At 37.5% G+C, this 21591-nt stretch overlaps 1 protein-coding gene and 1 pseudogene across 1 annotated transcript in view; one reads left to right on the top strand and one right to left on the bottom strand.

The window, feature by feature from the left end:
• The window catches only part of Pde3b (phosphodiesterase 3B), a 141430-nt gene that overhangs the window by 13277 nt on the left and 106562 nt on the right, over window positions 1–21591 (top strand). The window lies entirely within an intron of this gene.
• LOC129691554 (small nucleolar RNA SNORA17) lies at window positions 14644–14767 on the bottom strand (annotated as a pseudogene).

Here is a 21591-nt window from a genome sequence, read left to right as displayed (position 1 = left end):
GGCTTTATTAAGGCCTACAATTGTGTCCTTTTTCTTAATGATTATTATTAACTTCTCATTTAATACAACATTGCATATTTAAATGAAGTTGAGTATTATAAATATTATGGGATTGTTTTGTTGTTTTTATTTTTTGTCTAGGTAGAAAAGACCACAAGCAGTTGGAAATTGTGTGAGGCAAGAGCCATACCGTGTTATTCAGTATGTTTTATTGTTAGCTGTGTGCCCCAAAGATTTTGGCCTTGGAATTCATGCAGAATACAAGCTAGCCATCTTCTTTTTCTGTCAAGTTGATAATATAGTCACTAGATTCTAGAAAGGAGGAATGTTTGTTTTGAAAGTTGTAGTTGACATTCAAGAATGGGTGAAAAAAATTAAAAAAAATTTTAAAATATAAAAAAATACTAATTTTCATTCTTATCTCCGTGTCATGTGGCATTGGAGTGACTTTTAGACAGTTTGGGAACCCTGCTGTGGGGAAGTTGAATTTTGGGTTTACACTTCATTTAAATGGCACATATTTATGTTTTTCTGCTGCTGTTGCCAAACACAAATACATTTTGGCTTGTCATGGAGTTATGTACTAACAAAGCCACCCTAAATCGGAAGTATGTTCTAATGGACTGTAGTCCACGTAACCTACCAAGCACCGTAGCGTAGCCGAGAGCACTCGATTAGCCTGCAGTTGGGTACACTCGCCTGACAGTAAAGTCTTATTTAAGATAAAGTATGCAACATCCCATGTAATTTATTCAGTATTATACTGAGGGTGAAAAATTATGGCTGTATAAATTCAGGAGGCACAGATGAGCATTGTGGACAAGGAAACCACAAAACAGTGTCACCAAACTGATAGTAATTTTAGTACACAATGGAGCAGTGGTCGTTTATGTTCACGATTCTGACCGTAGGGAGTTTCAGTTCACTGCTGCTGGCCTGTGTTGTGCAAGTTTATTTTACACAACTGTCTGTTGCTAGCTTGAATAAAGGTGAGAATTCAGGATTCAAAAGTATAGTTTCTCTTGAATTTGTTATCCTTTCACATTGAAAAGGATGAGCATTGTATGTTGAATCTTTGTGATTTTAGAGTGTTTTTATGGAATGAATCTGGAGGCATTCTTTTACCCACTCTCAGAGGTCTTGGGGTGATAAAGCCATTGTACACTGCCTACACTAATGTGCTAGAGGCAAATTTTGAAATAAATAGAGCTAGAAGCTAGTCTGGGGAAATCTTTCTGGTTTGTTATTATACAAATGAAAGAAACAATTTGAGTTTCCTTAAATTTCCTTTGACAGTAGCACTAAAAATTTGCCTGGCGAGTATGTGTGTGTTTGTGTGTGTATGTATGCATGTATTACCTGTGACAGTTTGTGAATTTCAAACTATTTTATGAAATATAAATAATTTAGTTTTTGAAAAACTTTTTAATATGTTTTTAATAGAAAATCTATAATATTCTTACCATTGAAAGAGTGCTCACAAAAGATATGTGATGAGATTCAATAAAATGAAGAAGCAATAAATAGAAATGTCTTGGGATTATTGATAAAAAATTCTATTTTATGGATTTTTTGTGATGCTGTGACTTTTTATCAGTGTAGATTGGTTTTACCCTTGTACCTAATTTTGACTTGTAATTTTTTTTTCCCTTGAAGAGATCGCTCTCTGAATTGTCTAATGCTGAAGTTCAGCAAACCGCTCTGAATTGTCTAATGCTGAAGTTCAGCAAACCGTCAAAAGCACAAAAAACATGGTTTACAGTCAACAAAAGTAGTTCATACCAATGGCTGTATGAGTCTCCATTATAGCTATATTTATCACTGACTCCCCAAATGAAAACAACCCAAATGTCTGTAAACTAAAGAGCAAATAAATAACATGTGTATGTTTATGCCACAGAATACTACAGAAAACTTAAATAAACTGTTGATACAATGCTGATAATTTTTATAGGCAGACTTTACAGAAAATAACGATGACAAATCACATAATTCAACTTATATGAAATTTAAAAAGTGGAAAACACAGAAATCAGTAGTGACATCTGTCTAAACAGTAATGGCTCAGAGTGAATAAAAATTTCTTATGTGTTAAGTATTAGGCATTTCTAGACCTAAGTAGTAACTGTGTAAGTATGCATCTATGAAACTAATCATGATTCATATATTTAGAATTAATGGACTTATAGTATGTTAGGATGCTTGAATAAAAAAGGCAATCGCCAAACTTGGGAAAGAAAACAGAAGCTTCAGTCTAGAATTTGGAAATATGCACAGTAAAGTAGGTATTTAATAGAGGAGTAAATCATCCTTTTCTTGGCTCATACAAGGCATACATATACAATATGCAGAGTAGTCATGTCCCGAATAGGGACTACTAGCATTCATTTACAGTTTGTAAATTGAGAAATCTGTCAGTGCTGCATAGACACTACCCATACAAAATTTTATTTAAACTATGCAGCAAACTATAGTCAGGTGCTAGTAAGTTTTAGAGACAAGAAAAACAAGGTAAGTAGATGTTGCTCCAATTAAAATTAAGTGATTTTTACCTTAGTAAACAGTTTGGTTTGTAGAAAACATTTTTTTTTCTAAATACTGTTAGAAAGTTATTTTTATAAAACTTTGTTTTTCAGTTTCTCTCTTATCCTGGCTATCACACAAATAATCGATACTTTTTAATATTTGTTTAATAATAAGCTTCACAACAGAATAACTGAGCAGTTATTACTCTATTCTTAACCCTCTAAGCTAATCTGGTTTCCTCCCATACATTCCAGAGATACTTGCACTTTGTAGCTTTCTCTGCTCCAGTTCCTCTTCTATTGTCCCCTGGACCTCTCCAGTGGTTGAATCCCCTACTTCCTCCTCTAACTTATCCTCCTTTGGCTGTCAGGAAGTCCAGCTCGTTTCTCTGCCCTGCTCAGTGATTAGCTGTAACCTCCTTTATGGCGTATAAGAGGACAATTGGGAAGCAGTGTTTACACAACATTGAGACATGAGATTCTCAGAACAGGGACTGCAGCCAGATATGGGGGGTGGAGGATGTTACAGAAATCAGCATTTAAATTACACAGTAACCTTATGTCTATAAAATAAACCGACCAAATGCAGTATTTGTATGTTCTCTTATCTTTCATCATAACAAATACTGCATGACAGCACATATGTTTATGTTCCATATAATCATTTCCCCAGCTACAATTTAAGTTCTCTAATGAGGGCAGGCTTTGTTGATGTTCATGGCTCCATTTTCACAGCTTAGACCTATGCTTTCACATAATGAACACTCACCATGGGCCTTAACACCCTCAGTTCTATAACCTTTTTTATACTGTCTATAAAACTAAGAAAATAATGTTATGTCATGTTTTTTATGTTATCTGATTTAAAAACATAATGAGCAAAAAATATGTGATATTACATATACATAATACATATGTGATATATGTATATACTTTAAAGCTGCTAAAATGATTTCAGAAATTTGGAAACAGGTTTAATGTGGCTTTAAAGTAATGCATTTAATAGACTTCATATTTTATGAAACAGGAAAAATTGAAATAATATAAACAGTCTAAGCAATAAGATGGGCCAGATATCTATGCTGCAAGTTCTAAAACAATATATTTTGGGGTGGGAAGATGTTATTTGTTTGTTTTGGTGCTAGAAATTGAGCCCAAAAACTCACACATGAGGGGAAAAAAAAGCCTGTAAAGATGTAATTCAAGAAGTTAGGAGAAAACAGTACACAGAAAGAGGATACAGTTTTGTTTTAATAGAAATTGAGGTAACTAGGGAAGTTAGTGGGATTTGATGTATATGGGTTACTGCCCTTCAGTAGTGAACATAAATTTGGGGACAAGAAATGATGGCTATGTACTTTTAAAGGAAAGTAGCACTAGTCTCCAAGAGTGATGGTTTTAGGGAAAAAGTCCAGTGAAGTTTTTGTATGTGTGTTTCAAAGATAGTTAGGTGTGGACAGACATCCAAATATAGTAAAGTAGCATGGCAAGAAAAAAGTAAAGAAAATATCCAAGTAGGTTAAAGTAAAGCAGAAAATATCAACCAGAACAAAAGAAGGAGGCAAAAGAAGAGGGGAAAAAAAAGACAGGCATAGCAGTGAGCAGTGGGATTTAGTGACAGTGATTTAGCCATCACTATGTCATGATTATTTATATTATATATATGCATATATGTACTATACATATTTATTACAGCTTGTAATATGCTATGTATTTGACTTTCATTTACTATTTTTGCTTGCTTTCAAGAAATTCTTATTTAAAATTTTACATTTGCTTATGTAGTCCTCCTCTCCACTGCTCCTGTGTATATGGAGACCACACGTCAATGTTGTGTGTCTTCCTCATTCATTTTTCCACATTATATATTTGTTTATTTATATTTTTATTAGCAGATTTTCTTCTTTGGCATGTATATAATGTATGTATAGATAGCTTACCCTCACCTTCTCTTGTTTCCCTCCCACCTGTTACCCTCCACTTAAAAAAAAAATCTTTGTCCATATTTACTTTTGTTTATTTGTGGCCCACAGAGTTTAACCTAGGTAAGTGTGACCCTGGGTTTGTTTGGACCTATCTGGTAGGGCCTAGTATACTGACTAATGAGTATACAACAGAATGCTATGTCTTCCCATCTCCTGAAATCTGTTAGTTGCCATTAAATCAAATGACATGGCCTTGTCCTTAGCTGACTGCTTGGGGAGTCTGATTTGTGTAGACTCCTTATGTTTTTGTAACTGTTTCACTAAATATGGAGCTTACTTATTCTGCTAGGTTGGCTGGACAGCAACTCAGGATCCTCCTGTCTGTTTTGTCAGTTCTGGGATTGTGTCCTACTATACACTGTCTGTCTATTTTTCTATCTATCATCCATCTATCTGTCTGTCTAATATTTCATGGGTGCTATGAATCTAAATTCAAGTCTTTATGCTTGTGTTGCGGGCAGTTACCAACTGAGCCATCTCCCTCTGCTATTTTTTTTTTTTTTGGGATGTGTGTGTGTATGTGTGTATGTGTGATTGAAACAGGGTTTCTCTTTTGTAGGCATGGCTGTCCTGTTCTCACTTTGTAGACCAGGCGAACTCATAGCTATCAGCTTGCCTCTGCCTCCTGAGTGCTTGGATTAAAGGCATGTATCATTGCGACCTGCTATTTGTAAATCTTGAATCAAATATTTGTTTCTGGAATAAATTTTATTTGGTTATATTATCTAACTATTGCTCTTTCCCTCTCCCCTTCCTTCCTTCCTTCCTTCCTTCCTTCCTTCCTTCCTTCCTTCCTTCCTTCCTTCCTTCTTTCCGTCCTTTTCTCTCTCTCTCTCTCTCTCTCTCTCTCTCTCTCTCTCCCTTTCTTCAGGGTTTTTCTGTGCAGACTTAGCTGCCTCTGTAGATCAGGGGCCTCAAACTCACAGAGATCCATCTGCCTCTTTCTTCCAGAGTCCTGGATTGCAAGGTGTGCACCACTTCTTCCAGCCGTACTGCTCTTTCTTAAATTTCTATTTTGATTTAAAAAGTTTTCATCTGTATTCATAATAGATTCTGATCTGTAGTTTTCTTTTTTTATGTCCAAGTCTGGTGAATTTGGACCATGCTGGCTTCAAACAGTCACTTAAGAAGTGTGCCCTTCCCCCACTGTTTGTTGCCATACATAAGATTGATTTGTGCTACATTTAATTTTTATCATCTCTTTCAGTTTAACGTTGTTATCAATAGTTATCAAAATACGCCATGATTTTTTTTTTCTGCATTTAGGCTTAGAGAAACTGGAGCCTGGAGAAGTTCAGAACCACTAGACATAGGCATTAGAGAGGCTGAGATAGGATTTGAAGCCACTTTAGCTTCCTACTGTCTCAAAATCAAACCAAACCAAAACCCTATTCTGCTTTACTTCAAAGATGGTATTGTAAATAGTGCAGATGGAAGAACTGACTGGCTAGGTGGCTGTGTTGTGTAGATCTTAAGAGATAATAGAAGTTGTTATTTTGAACCCTTAGCAGACATCTCTGAAAAACTCTGAGCCAGGCTGAGGACTCCTCTTGAAGAATGTTTCTTGGTCCTCTGTGGCTTAGCTAAGCTTGGTGATTCTGCTGCCTTTGTCAAATAAAAAGCCTTCCCATTCCAAGACTGCAAGTTATATTTCTCTGCGAGGAACAAATAGTTATTTGAAGTTTATTGGAAATTCCCCCCCCCCCCCCCCATCCACACAGTCTTTGGATTTGTAACAGTTAGGATGTTTCTAAACTTGATGCTTTCCAACATATGATAGGATAAAGGAATCACTTCACTCCACGCTGAGAGGTTCTGGACAGGAAGAGACTCAGCTGGGCACCTTCTTCTTTTCTTCTCTTTTTCCACTTTTATTTTTTAGTATTAGTATTTTTTTTTTTTTTACAATTTATTCATTATATATCCCAATTGAAGCCCCCTCCCTCAACTCCTTCTAGTCTTACCCTCCCTTCCTCTTCCCCTCTATTCTTTTCCCCTAGTCCACTGAAAGGGGAGTTCTCCCCTGCCATCTCCCTTTATCTTATGTCTCATCAGGACTGCCTGGATCCTCTTCCTCTGCGGTCTGGCAAGGGCGCATCACCAGGGAGAAGTGATCAAAGAGCAGGAAACCAAGTTCATGACAGAGGCAGCCCCTACTCCCCTTACTCAGGAACCCATATGGATACTGAACTGCTTATTGGCTATATCTGAGTAGGGTGTCTAGGTCCTCTCCATGCATGGTCCTTGGTTGGTGCATCAGTCTCTGCAGAACCCCCTGGGCTCAGAATTTTTAGCTTTGTTGATCTTCCTGTGGACCTCCTGTCATTCTCTGTGACCTTCTATCCCCCCTTCTTCCATAAGACTCCCTGTGCTCTGCCCAAAATTTTGCTGTGAGTCTCAGCATCTGCTTGAATCCCTTGTTGGGTGGAACCTTTCAGAGGACCCTCTTTAGAAGGCTCTTCCACCACTTCTGGTGTCTATCCTGTTTGCCATTCTGAATGAGATTCAAGCACCTCCTTCCTTCCATGGTCCTCCTTGTTGTTTAGTTTCTTTAGGTCTTTATATTTTAGTAGTTAAGTGACACAAAATATTTGAAAAGCTGTTCCTTATTTGTTGATTATTTTAAGAAGTCTAGTGTTCAGACAATTAATTGTTAGTGAACTACTCTATAGTTATTGAAGGTTTTTCAGTAGGATTTTATTTTAAACATTTGGCTCCTGTATGACTTTGCAGCAGTTCTTAATGCTACTCAGTGACTACAATTTATATTGTTTGGTGATATGATCTTATTTGTTCTATATGAAAGCGTCACTAAGTTTGTCTCATTTTTAGTTAATTTTATTAGAAAGTCTGGCTCTGTTTGTAATAGCTCCTCACTTTTAAAGCATAAAGTGTTATTTAGGGAAACCTATGAGAATAATGTTAGCAAAGATGATGCTTTTGAATTGAAACAGTTCTCTAGCTAAACTAGAGCTAGAGAAAGAGAACATTTGTTTTCTAGAGCTTGTGATATTGCTATCTTAGTAGGTTAACGTCCCTGACAAATGTATTTAATACTTAAAAATAAAATTCTATATTAAAAATTTTGTTATTAATTTTGTATATCTCCAGTAATTGTGATGTTGTTAGTTTAAAGGACTAGTTTAATTATGTGGGGACATCTTAAGATGAAATTCAAGGTCTTTTTCCTTCCTTCTAGTTCTTGTAGTAAAGACCATGATTTTTCATTCTTCTGTAGGTCTAGTAGGTTATAATGTTTGGAATCTGAATGTTTATCAGGGTTAATTACTATGAAAAGAATTTTGTTGTTGTTGAAATGTCAGTCAATGGTTGTAATAACTTGTGCTGAATGACAACTTTAGTTTCAGGTATTTGCTACATTGGGATTGGAAACATTGGTTCTAGAAATTATTTTAAAACTCCCAAGATATAAAAGGTGGATTGATTTTATTATGACAGTACTATGAAACAGGGAAAAAGAGATGCTATCATCGATTATCAGAAATAAGTATGAGAAAAGATTTGGATTTTAAGTTACTTATGAGGTAGTGTCTGTAATTCTTTGCTTGAAAAATTAGAAAAGGTTTGACTATTCCTCCATTTTTAAGGAAATTATTTCTCAGCCACTTTCTGAAAAAAAAAAACAAAACAAAACAAAAACAAAACAAAACAAAAAAACCCCACAAAACTCTGATTGAAGTTTTTCTTTTTGATGTTCTCATTTCTAAGATGCAGGCACTAAGTGTGGGATGCGGATCACAGCAGTGCCTTCAGATGTTAAATGTAACTCACTCTCCTGCATGTCTGGACGTTATTGCCATCCTTTTCTGTATTTTGTTTTGCTTGCGTTATTTTATGAGAACCTGAAAGAGAGGGCAAAAGGTCAGTTGGAAGAAAACTGAGATGAAACTGAAACTAAAAGTGGTTAAATATACACTAGTCAGTTGTCAGTTCCTACTTGTGTATTACCCATAGGAGCATTTCAGCTTGTACTGGTTTTTTTCTTCTTCGGGTTCCTCAGTTAAAATCAGTTTCATGATTTAGTTAACAGACTTAAGTCTGGTTTCTGTGACCATCCATTTCACTGCTGATGCTGAAATGATGATCAATACTTCTACTATTACTTTGATAAAACATGCCGAGCTTAATTTTTTCACATTGTGGGAAGATTCCCACAAATTTTATTTTGTATATGTTAGTGCCAAAATAAGTAGAGTTATTGCTCTTGTAACCTTTATTATGGGCATGAACGAACAGCTTTAACTGTATTTCCTTAACACTTCTATAATTTCATAAAATGAATAATAAGTACCCATTTTCTGGTATTTTATTATAAAAATGGTTTCAGAGGTTTGAAAAATTTAAATGTAAAATTGGTGTTTAATTTTTCATAACTTGACTATTTAAAGTAGTGTACATACATATTTAAAAGTCAAGCAGCAGTAAAAGATACAAGATAAAAACAATCAACTACAAAAATAAAAAACTAACAAAACTCAAACTCTGCGTAGTTCTTCCTTATCATCTGGTCCTACTCCCCAGAAGTAGTCAGTCCTAGTTCTTTTTCCTATTTCCTATGATTGCTATTTATTTATTTATTTTTTCTTCTTTTTAAACATACTTAATTTAAAGTAGTACAGGCTCTCTAACCGTTTCTTGGCTTATGTAATTGTTATAATAATTGAGACTAAATCTTACTAACTCTTCTTTTACTCTTCCAGTTTAAGTCTTTAATTCTCTTTTAAGTTCATTGAACTCTTTGTGTCATCTTTAAACTCACTGAATTCTTTGATCAACACATTTTGTTCTTTTTTTAAATCCTGTATCTTGTAGTTCATCTAAGTAATTATCACTGGCAAACATTTCTATAGGACTAAATAATTTTGTGAGGGAGATGCTATCTTGATCTTTTATATTGTTTTTAATTTTGCAATGAGATCTAGGCACTTCTTTTATTAATTTCTTGAGGACTTCTTTTGTTAATCCTGTGTCTGGTGGTGGGCCGAGAAGGTTGGGGCAGAACATAGTATGTGCCACAGAGGTTGGGCCTAAAGGCTGGATTTGGCTCAGGTGGAATGAAGTCAGTGGATATAGGGGTCTGAGATGGCATACAAGGTTTGCATCCAGGTACAATCTTGGAGTTTGGGGGTAGAGTGGGGGTTGAGGGTGCAGACATGGAAGGATCAGGCAGATCCAGGCAGTGTTAGATCCTAGTGACGGATGTGCAGGATATGGGTGTGCTGAGAGTTTGGTTACAAAGTAGAAAGGACGGTCCTGGTGGAAGACCAGAGGTGGGCAAGGCAGGCAAGGTGAGCAGACTAGGCGAGGGCATTGGATATTGGGCTAGGGCTAGATATGGGGGCCCATGAGGGTGCTTTCAAGGGAGGGTAGGCAGACTCTGGGAAGGTTGTGCCTTTTTCCAGTTTCAAAAAATTATATCAAAAAATTTCAATCCATATTCAATATTTATATTTTTGATATTGAAAATACTATTTACTGATGAAATAGTCAATTTTTTCTGTATTCATCCAAGATTACTATTAGAAAGTCAAGAATCATTTTGACTTCTCTTTGGAAGTGTTTACTTTTGATGGTCACAAATTTTGTTGTGTGGTGCCTTGGTAATGTGACTTTTTTGTTTAATCTTTTAAAATTTATTTTTGTTTAAAAAATTTTTAATTTGATTAAAATAGAATTACGCCATATTTCTCCTTCCTGTCCTCCTCCCACTCCTCCCCAAGACTCCCCTTCCCACACTTTTTAAAATTCATGGCCACTTTTTCTTTAATTATTATTGTTACATTTACATATATGTGAATAAATATATAAATGAAACCCACTGAATCTTTTTAGTGTTACTTTTATGTCTATATCTTTTAGGACTGACCACTTGGTATTGGAGGCTCATTCCTGGGCAATACTGAAAGGCGGAGTTCTCTTCCTCTGCCATCTTGCTCCTAACTTATCATCAGGACTGCCTGGATCCTCTTCCTCTGTGGCCTGGTTAGATCACATCACCAAGGAGAAGTGATCAAAGAGCAGGCAACCGAGTTCATGACAAGGGGTAGTCCCTGTTCACCATACTCAGGAACCCATATGGATACTGAGCTGCTTATATTGGCCATAGCTGAGCAGGGTGTCTAGGTCCTCTCCATGCATGGTCCTTGGTTGGTGCATCAGTTTCTGCAGGACCTTCTGGACTCAGAATTTTTTAGCTTTGTCCCCTTGTGAAGCTCCTGTCTCCTCTGTGTCCTTCTATCCCCCATTCTTCCATAAGACTCCCTGTGCTCTGCCCAAAAGTTTGTCTATGAGTCTCAGCATCTGCTTGAATCCCCTGTTGGGTGGAGCCTTTCAGAGGACCTTCTATAGTAGGCTCTTCCACCACTTCTGGTGTCTATCCTGTTTGCCATTCTGAATGAGATTTAAGCACCTCCTTCCCCCCATGGTCCTCCTTGTTGTTTAGCTTAGCTTCAGGTTGCTGTTTAATTACTTAGTGATCTTAATATTGAGACCCTTTAGTTCTCTCTCACATCTTGTGGTCCACTCCTACTGGGGATTGAACTCAGGGCCTTGTACTTGCTAGGTAAGCACTATACCACTGAGATACATTGATAGTTCTTTAGTCCATTTTTTTTTCAGATAGCAAAATAAAGATCTTTTGTTAACCTAAGGAAAGTATTTACTTGACTAAGTGTGATGGAGGGACAGAGTGTCTTATAAGTATGTAGATTTAATACAAAATTGTCCAGATTTTAGGAGGAAGTTTTACTCCCGTACCCGATTAAAATTGTTGAGTTCTAAATACTTTCAGGGTTCTTTGGAGTAAATTGTCTTATTATTTTTTCCAGAGTCTGTGGTTTCAGTTAGGTCTGATTTAAAAATTACTACTTCTCACAGCTTAAGAAAAGCTATAATGGATAGTATTTCAAAGATATGAAAAAGCATATGTACAATTTGTAGACTGTTAGTATAACCTCACCTAGATCCTGAGCTGGCTGAAAAAAGACTAAGAATATTTTATTTGATTAAAGTTCAGGGAACTTGACACCACTCCTTTTTTTTTTTCTTTAGAATTTTGTTTGTTGTATTTATTGAAATATCTTTAAAATATTTTTGTTTAGTATTATTACTTATTACAGTTTATTCACTTTGTATCTCAGCTGTAGCTCCCTCCCTCATCTCCTCCTGGTCACACCCTCCATCCCTCTTTCCCCACTGTGTCCCTCCCCTAGTCCACTGATAGGAGAAGTCCTCTTCACCTACTATGTGACCCTAGCCTATCAGGTTTTATCAGGACTGTCTGCATCCTCTTTCTCTGTGGCCTAATTTGGCCACCTCACCAGGGGGAGGTGATCAAAGAGCTGGCCACTGAGTCCACATCAGAGACAGACCCTTCCCCCCTTTACTAGGGAACCCATATGGAGACCGAGCTGTCCATGGGTTACATTTGAGCAGGGAGTGTAGGTCCTCTCCATGCTTGGTTCTTGGTTGATTCGTCAGTCTCTGCAGGAACCCCTGAACCCAGATTTTTGGCTCTGTTGGTCTCCTTGTGGAGCTCCTTTTCTCCAGGTCTTTCTTCTATAATATTCCCTGCACTCTGTACAGAGTTTAGCCATGAGTCTCTGCATCTTCTTGGATACCCTGATGGGTAGAGTCTTTCAGTGGCCCTCTATGCCGCCATTCTTTGACATCAAGACTGTATTGTCTTTTTTCCTCATATTTTGCTGTTTAGTTTACAAATATTTATATCTATTTGCATAAGACATATTGATCTATTCCGTTCACTTTTTAAAATGTCTACCCTTATTTATTTTTGATGTTAAGGTAATACCAGATTCATGATAAAAGTGTTCCTTTGTTTTTTTTTGCTACTTAGAATTGAAATTAGTTGTTCCTTGAATGCTTGGCACTTCCTTTGGATTTTCTTGTGTTTTGCGTGGTCCATTACATTTCTTTTCTGTGATTTGATGCTTCGTAAGATACATTAAAAATAGCCCTTTCAGTTAAGGTCTGCTGCTGGTCAGGTTTTTTTTGTATGTCTGAAGATTTCTTTTTAAATTTTAAGACATTTACTAATTAATTATTTTGGCATGTGTATGCATGCATTGTGTGTGTGTGTACATGAATGTGTGCACACGTGTGTGCATATGAGGACAGGCTTGCAGGGTTGGTTCTCTTGTTCTACATTTGTGTAGGTACTGAGGATCAAACTCAGGTCATCAGACTTGCATAGTAAACACTAATCATTGAGCTAAGTGACTAGTCATGAAATCTTTTCTGACTTTCACTTTTTGAATATTAATTTAGCTGAGTATGGAATTTCAGGCTATCCTTTTCCTCACTTTTTTTTGTCCTTCACTTTTTTTTAGATATTTTATAGATTTGTACTTATTTTTAAAAAGCTTTTAATTAGTTCTTTGTGAATTTCACATCATGCACCCCAGTCCCACTCATCTCTCCCTCCTCTCAACCTGCTCTCACCCTTACAACCTCCTCACGAATAGAGAAAAAAAAAATCTCATTATGGAAGCTATAGCGTGTCACAGTGTGTCCCACAGTATACCCCTTTGTCCACACTTCTTAACTTGAAAATGTTGCACTGGGTCTTAGGTCTGGTAAGAGTTTTTGGCCTTCTGCTACCTTATCAATACTGGAACGTCACTGAAACTCCTCTTAGATAATCCTGTTGTTGCCCTGTGTCCTGTAGTTTTGGATCTGTAGGACCGGCCCCTTCATGCACTCCAGCAGTTCATCCATGGGGTAGATGTTGGGATGGACCAATTCAAAGCCCTGGAACTGGGCCTGAGAGGTATCTGAGTTGGTCATGCTGCCAGCTTTCATGCCTGCTCCCAGCAACCCCTGAAAACAGGGCCAGCTCTACCCTGTTACTCAGTGAAGTGCAGGGCCTGCACTCTAGAGTGTTGCAGCAGGTTCGGGACGTGGTTAGTTCTCCCACTCTCATGACCCGGGTGCCAGCTTTCCCTCCTATAAAGATGGTGAGGATGAAGGAAGGGAGGAGGGTGTGTCTCTCTTATCCATCCCACTGCCCAGCAGACAAAAGACAGGGCTAGCTTTTCTATGCTCACATCCTTGGGGCTGGCTCACCTGCCACCCCCACATCCAGAGCTAGCTTTACTGTGCTATGGCAGGTGAGGGGCAGGGCCAGCTCTCTTGCTCTGATGACCTCAAAGCCAGCTTTCATTCCTGCTGTAGGTGGAATGAAAAGGGGGGGAACAATCTCTCCCTTGTATATGTCACCACACACTAGATAAGTTGTGGGGCCGGCTCTACCATGCTCACTCCCTCAGGGCCAGCCCCTGCCCTCCTTGCTACCAGGAACAGCTCTACTGTGATGCCCAGGTGAGGTGTCGTGCCTGCTCTTCCAAGTGCTGCAGCTGGTGAGGCTAAGGCCAGTTTTACTGCTCTTATGAATCCAGGACAAGGTCTCCTGCCTGTTCCACTGCAGGTGGTAAAGGATGAGGCAGATATCCCTTCCTTGTCCACACCACTGCACAGGAGTGAGTGTTAGAGGCAGCTCTCTCAAGGTTGAATCCTTGGGGCTGGCTCATCTTGCTCTCTGGGTACTGCAGCTAGCTAGGGAAGGAGTCAGCCCTTCTGCTTTATGCCTCCAGGGCCAGCTCTCCCATGATTGTCCAGGTGAGGAATGGGGCTAGTTCTGCATAGCCCTCAGGTATTAACACATCCCTGGGTGGCAGCCCAGACCGGGGATATCTGCCTGGCCTTTGGTGGCGACAGACCCTTGCTGCTACAGTGCCATGGACCCAGATGTGGCCCCTAGTGGGGCTAGGACCACATCATGGTCCCAGGTAGCATCACAGGCTACTCATTAAAGGCTGTTCCTCACTACCCTCTCTTCCTTGTGCCCACATTCTTCTGTTTCTCTTTCTCTTCCATTTCTCTACCATTTATAGCTCCTCTTAATACCTCTGGGTCTCTGAGTATCTGGGGTTGTCTCAAGAGTGCTATGCTTCTCCTGTATGTTATGACTTCAGGTAGGGGTCATCTCTGCCATAGTCTGCCCCCTCTCAACCCTGCGAGGCACCAACTGATGGTCCTGCTTCCTGGCCCTGGCCCTGGACTGGTGGTCATCTCAGGCTTGCTTTTTTTCAGGGAATGTTAGGCTACTAAATATTCAGTTGTTCATAGGTCAGAGCTTTGAGAGCAGACCTAGCCTCTCCTCCCTGCCGTGACGCACAGGTGGCACAGCAGCACACCTGCAGAGCCTCCAGGGGCAGAGATTCGTAGCTCTTTTTACATGGTTACCGAGTTGCTTGGTATTTAATCTGAAGTTTACTTTTCATAATAGGCTTATGTGGAAATTAATTTTTATAATAGGTGTTCTAATTTCCAGGCAGGATAGTAGCAATAGTTATGACAAAACATACTTCTAGCTTCAGATATTTTAAATTTTTAATAGATATAATTAACTTCATTTAAGGTGTTATACCTGCATTTCTGAATTAAGGCTCTTAATAAAAATGCAGTGCTGTAATTGATTTGGGAGTGGGGATGCAGGCCTCTGCTATTTATTTATTTATTTATTTGTTTATTCATTCATTCATTCAGTTATTCATTAAACTGGGCCTAGATATTTTTAAATTGTAAACAGGCATTATGAAACAGACTAACATTGCTTTTTAGCATCAGTGAAATCCTAATACAAATTCCAGTACACTTTGTCTTCTTCTCAAGGAGATCAAAATTTAAATTTTATAATTTGAATGGAAAGAGCATATAATACATAAAACAATGGAAGTGTATAGTTTGATGTATATAGTACTTCCCTTTGAGTTTACCTTAAAAGTGAGTCATATTAATGATACATGAATATTTTGTGTATGTCTGAGTAATCTGAAATAGATATTGATTCTTACAAATAAATTTACTGAATGAAATGTACATTATATGTAGAAAATATTGAAACACAGGTTTTTATCTAATATAATGTACAAATCTGAACTCAAAGTACTTTATTGTCCTGAACTTAAAAAGAACAACAAAAAACTGTGTCTAATATCCAGAAGGAAATAGAGCCCACAAAATCACAGCTATAGAAGAAAAAATTAAATTGATTTCTTAATAATTAAAAATATGAATTTTAGAACTTACCATTAAGGATATGAAAAAGCAAACTTCACCTAGAACAAATATTTAGATAAATATGTCTGAGAAATAATTTATATTCATAACATATAAATAACTGTTACAATTGAATAAAAAGGAATTAAGAGACCTGATTAAAAATAGAAGATTTGATTACTGCCTGTAGGAATATATAAAATGGTACACCTCCTTGGAACATATTTGGCAGTTTAATATATGAGGGTGCAATCCTCTCCTAGATACTTTGCTCAAGAGAAATAAAGCTGTGCTTTTTGCAGAATGTCTTTAAATTTTGTATAATTTATTCACTTCAATATCCCAATTGTAGTCCCCTTTTTCATCTCCTGGTCCATCCCTTCTTCCCTCCATCCCCCTATTTTCCTTCCGTAGTCCACAGAAAGGGGGAGAGCTCCTCTTTTCTCTGTTGCCTGGCATGACCACCCCACCAGGGAGAAGTGTCAAGGAGCAGACAACAGAGTCCATGTCAGAGAGCCCCTGCTGCCTTTACTAGGAAGCCCGCATGGAGACTGTGTTGCCTATTGGCTACATCTGAGCAGGGGGTCTAGGTCCTCTGCATGTGTGGTCCGTGATTGGTGCATCAGTCTCTGCAGGTTTTTGCAGAAATTTGTTCGCACTTGTTATATAGCAGTTTTATTTGTGATAGCCTTGAATCGGGAAGCACTTACATGATGATGTAGATGAGCAGATCAGTAAATTGGGTAATATCGCTCCTGGTAAAAGGAATTTAATTACAGATATTGACAGCATGGATGCAGTTTTGCACCCACAAAAAAACATAAGCCACACACAGTAAAGTACATATTACATAAGATTATAGAAAATTAAGACTTATAGTATCAAGAGGCAAATGGCTGCCGGAGGCTATTGGTAGGTAGAATCAACTGCAGAGGTTTTGTTGGTAATGGAAACATACTTTAATTGTGGTAATGGTTACACAACAATAACATTTGTCAAAAATAATCAAACTCTCTGGGCCTGGTGATGAAGCCCCGTCATACTAGTTACTCAGTAAACAGAGGCAGATGATTACAAGTTGAACACTAGCTTGGGAAATGTAATGAGACCCTGTTACAAAATGAAAGTTAGAAATAGTACTGTGCATAAAACTCATTGGTTAAATGCTTCCCTGCCATAAGATGAGGACCTGGATTCAGTCTCAAATACCACATGTACATAACTGCACATTTTAAATAGGTAGAAATTTTACTTTAACAAATTTGATTGTAGGAACGTTATTCATGGAATGTACAATCTTATGTTCTTGCCTAAGTAGCATAATATGTAAGTTTGTGTCCTGTTTATAAGCTCTATTTATTAATCTAATATTACAGATTTATAATACTATTATAATTTATATTAAGAACAGCCTAAAAGCTGAATTTTAAAAAAAGACTCAATGTGTTCCTTTTAACTTTTGTGTGTGTGTAGTCTTCATTATAGGGCATCTATAGGAAAGGTTGCTTTTCTTCCTGGTGTGACCTTTTTAAGTTGTATGTTCTGAAGGACATTGTGACAGGATGATATTTATTCATGCTTTGAATGATGAGAGGTCATTTTCTTGAAGGTCTGGGAGTGGATTTCTAGTCAGTGGAGAATACATCTGCATATTAAATATGGTGAGCTTGGCATTTTAGTAGATCATTAAACTGTACATATGCCACAGAAGCTTCCCCTCTTCTTTTTCTTTTCTTCTTTCTTCTCCTCCCCTTTCTCTTCTTCCTCTTCCTCCTTCCTCTCCCCAGACTCCCCTTAAATCAGATACACTGGCATAAATTAGATCATCCAGACAAGAGTTCTGGCCCCAGAAATGGCTGTGTTTCCCAGCATGCACATATTTGTTGTATGTTGATCAAGTCTTCACCAGTTAATACACTGGGAGTCTGGTAATTAATGCCAACCTGGAAATCAATGGGGTCCTTTTCTCCAAACTCCATGGTACTTTTGGTCTTGATGAAAATAACAGCAGTATCTTTTTTGGCAGTGATGTCATCGTGGTACAACAGATAGCAAAACTTAAGCTTTCTATGGTGAGGAACATACTTTTTTACTATATGGTGGAATGGCTTCCAGAGAGCATTGGTGAACTTTGCTCCAAAATGCTATTTTTGGTAGGTTTTTATCAGTAGAGCTCATAGGAGCATATGTTGTCAGAGGGTGGTGGATATAGGACTAGGACATCATGTTCATCTGGGAGTTCTGTCATTATGACATAACACTCATGGAACTATCAAAATGTTTATCATTATTTTCATTATTTCATGAATGTGGATGCTTTGTTTGCATGTATATTTGTGTACAGTGTGAATGCGTGGTACCTGCAGAGGCCAAAAGAGTATATTAGATTCCCTAGAACTAGAGTTACAGGTAGATATGAACCACAATAGGGGTGTCTCAAACCTGGATCCTTTGGAAGAGCAGCCAGTGCTTTTTACTGTTGAGCCATCTCTCCAGCCCCAATTCCATCAAATTTATAGGAAGACACAAACTTACCTGTCACCGTATTGAAGTTAGTATATATCAGGAGCATGGTATTAGAATTTCTCTAACATATTATAGGTGGTTTCTTTATCTGCTACGAAGCACAATAACTGTATTCCTCCAGTTTTAATATGTTGTATCTTTATTCTTATTCAGATCAACATGATTTCTTGAATTCTGATTCCTTCTTTTGTAGATTAGTAAGGTTGTTGCTTCATTTTTATTAGAGGGATTTTAAATGGTTTTTCTGTTATCTATGGATTAATAATGTTGAAGTCACAGAACAGGCTCTGAATAGTTTTGACAACTCTTGAGGCTTTATTTATTCATTTGGCTAATTTATGGATATGTTCCATGTACACTGGAAAACAATTTGAATTCTTCATTGTTGGGTATACTATGTATATGCCATTGTATAGCTCTGAGTGTTTTCTCTACTTGTACTATCAGTTGAAGGACAACACCTGATCAGTTCTATTATGGTTATACTTTGTTTCTTGTTTTGTCAATTTTGAATATGTTTCAGGTGCTACATTATTTTTAGTTAGGCTCCACATAGTTCTTCCTGAGACCTTAATCCATTATTACCTCAATTAGTCTTCATCTCTCTGATTTCTTAAAAAAAAAAATGACTGTTTTTAGGTCAGCAAGGTGGCTCAGTGATTAAAAGGTGCTTACCACCAAGCCCCAGGGCCTTTTGATGTCCAGAATCCATGTGGTGGAAGTAGAGAACCAACTCCTACAAGTTTTTCTGTGATCTACGTATACATGCCATGGCACATATTCCCATACATATGCGCATATGAAGCAGATAAGTAAGTATAAACAACAAAATGACCTTTTCCTAAGTGTAGCCAGCAGGAGCTTCTGCAGTAAGCCTGCAAAATAGAATTGCCATTTTAGTTATAATGGTAGAACGTATCTACTATGTTAATATCAATAATTAAATTTTTTGGAGGAGTGGTGTAGAAATGTTTTTAAAGTTATTACTACTTACATTATTCCAGAAATGTAGACTATAAACACTCTCTAAATATATGACTATTACCTATCTTTAAAAGAAACAGCCATCAAAATAATATTTTAAAGTGTCTCTATGTATAATATAGAGTCAGGATTTTTATATGATTTTTAGTTTTCTTAAAAGTGTACTTTTAAGATCCTTGTCATTTTTTTCCCCCTGGAAATTTTCTGGCTTGTTCAATGTTTACATTTCTGGTTGGTTTGTTAAAATTAACTTCCATGATGATGATTGTCATGGCTAATATTGAGTGCTTTGTCCATGTCCTATGCTAATTATTTTATATACATTATCCTGAATACGTCTCATCTTTTACCTAGTATTGTAGCACTTTAGGTGCTAGAGCATGGGAGGGTTGGGCAGGTGTCAAGGAGCGTGTTCTTTCAAATTCCTTTAAGCATGCAACTGGTACCAGTAAAACCAAACAAAACAGGCTTCACATTTTTATGGTCCTTATCTTGATGTTCCATTGCTGGAGCCAGACTGCCTGCAGTGGAACCTTGGCTATACTTTTTAAGCTGGGGAAATTGGGCTAGTCACTTAACCTTTGTTTATTCACCTGTAATTTGAAGATAAAAATAATATTTACGTTATGACGGTTACATAAGCTAAAACATTTAAGTATTTAGGACAATGTTTATTACCTGAGGGATACTTTGTGGGAATCAGCTGTTAGTTTTTTTCAATTTTAGTCTGCTTTAATCTGCACTATTTTCATTTTTGTGCCTTGTTAAAAACTCATTGATTCTCTCCTGTTAGTTATACCTTTCTGCCATATAGGTAAATCAGTTGTACTTTTGGATTAGATACCTTGGTTAATTTGGAATTTACTCCAGTAACTTCCAGAGAATCACTATGCAACATGATTTCTCATATTTAGAAATTTCCTGAAAAAGTATAATCTTTTTATACTTTGGTTAATATGGAAATGTGTTATTTAAGTAACTTCCAGAGAATCAGTATGAAACAGGATTTCCCATACCTAGAAATTCCCTGAAAGAGCACCATCTTTTTGGGAAGTTTTAGTGCTTAAGAGCTGGAAAGGTTGAGGATGTGGAGCTGGAGGGCCAGTCTCTGCTACACATTGAATGCAAGGCCAGACTGAGCGACGTAGTGTGAAACCCTGTTCAGTTTTTGTTGTTCCCAGAATGGGTCTCATGATTTAGTGTAATTTAGTTTTACACTCATTATGCAATCCATACTGAGTTCTAACTTGTGATCTTCTTACTTTAATTTAATGAGTGCTTGGATTATGAGATTACAGGCTTGTTCATGAGATTACCTGGCTTTTTAGCACACACACACACACACACACACACACACACACACACACACGCACACACTTTCTTTTTTGGTGGGGCTGAGGATTGAGTATAGACTAGTTTTTGCATTATTCCACTGAGCCCTGTGAACTAAATAGTTAATGTCTGAGTTCTGAGTTATAATGATAGTTTTTTTAAAAAAATGTTTGAGATTAAAGGAGTTTGACGAGAAAAACTAAGTATAATATCTACTTCTTGACTGGATCCTTTAAACACTACAACAGTGTTACTGAGTTAGGGCAACATTGGGCTTAGGCTGTGTATTAGGGTTATCTAGAGTAACAGAATTTACAGAGTGCATCTCCATATATATAAAGGGGATTTATTAGATTTACAGGCTGTGGTCCAGCTAGTCCAAAAATGGCTGCCAGTGCATGGAGGGTCCAAGAATCCAGGAGTTGTTCAGTCCATAAGGCTAGATGTCTCAGTTTGTCTTCAGTATATGCCAGAATCCAGAAGTAGATTCTAATGTCAGTGAAAGAATGGACTTGCTATTGAGGGTAAGAGCAAGCAGGCAAAGAGGAAAAGCTTCCTTCTTCCACATCCTTTATATAATTTAGCAGCAGAAGATGTGGTCAGATTTAAGGTGGATCTTCCCACATCAAAAGGTCTGGATTAAAGGTTATTCTTCCCAGCTCAAAAATTTGAATTAGAAGTGAGTCTTTCCTCTTCAAATGCTGTAATTAACAACAACAACAAAAAAAAATCCCTTACAGGTTTGTCCAGTCATTTGGGTTTTAGTTAACTTCAGATACAGTCAAATTGACACCCAAGAATAGCCATCACAGTAGGCTATTTCTGTTAAGAGACACCATGACCATGTCAGCTCTTGTAAAAGAAAGCATTCAATTGGAGATGGCGTACCGTTTCAGAGGTTTGGTTAATTATCATCATGGTGGGGAGCATGGCGGCATATAGGCGTACATGGTGTTGGAGAAGTAGCTGGGAGTTCTGTATCTTGATCTGCAGGCAGCAGGAAAAGAAAGACCCTGGGCCTGGCAGGAGCTTTTGAAACCTCAGTGCTCACCCCTAGTGACATACTTCCTTTAAGAAGGCCACACTTATCCCAACAAGGCTGTATCTACTAGTTCTTAGGAATTGCCATTCCCTGATGA

Source organism: Psammomys obesus, unplaced genomic scaffold, assembly GCF_907164565.1.
Source record: "Psammomys obesus unplaced genomic scaffold, mPsaObe1.curated_primary_1811, whole genome shotgun sequence".
In the NCBI taxonomy this organism is placed as follows: Eukaryota; Metazoa; Chordata; class Mammalia; order Rodentia; family Muridae; genus Psammomys; species Psammomys obesus.
The sequence above is the reverse complement of the archived record's forward strand: the minus strand, read 5'-3'. Positions and strand labels throughout refer to the sequence as shown.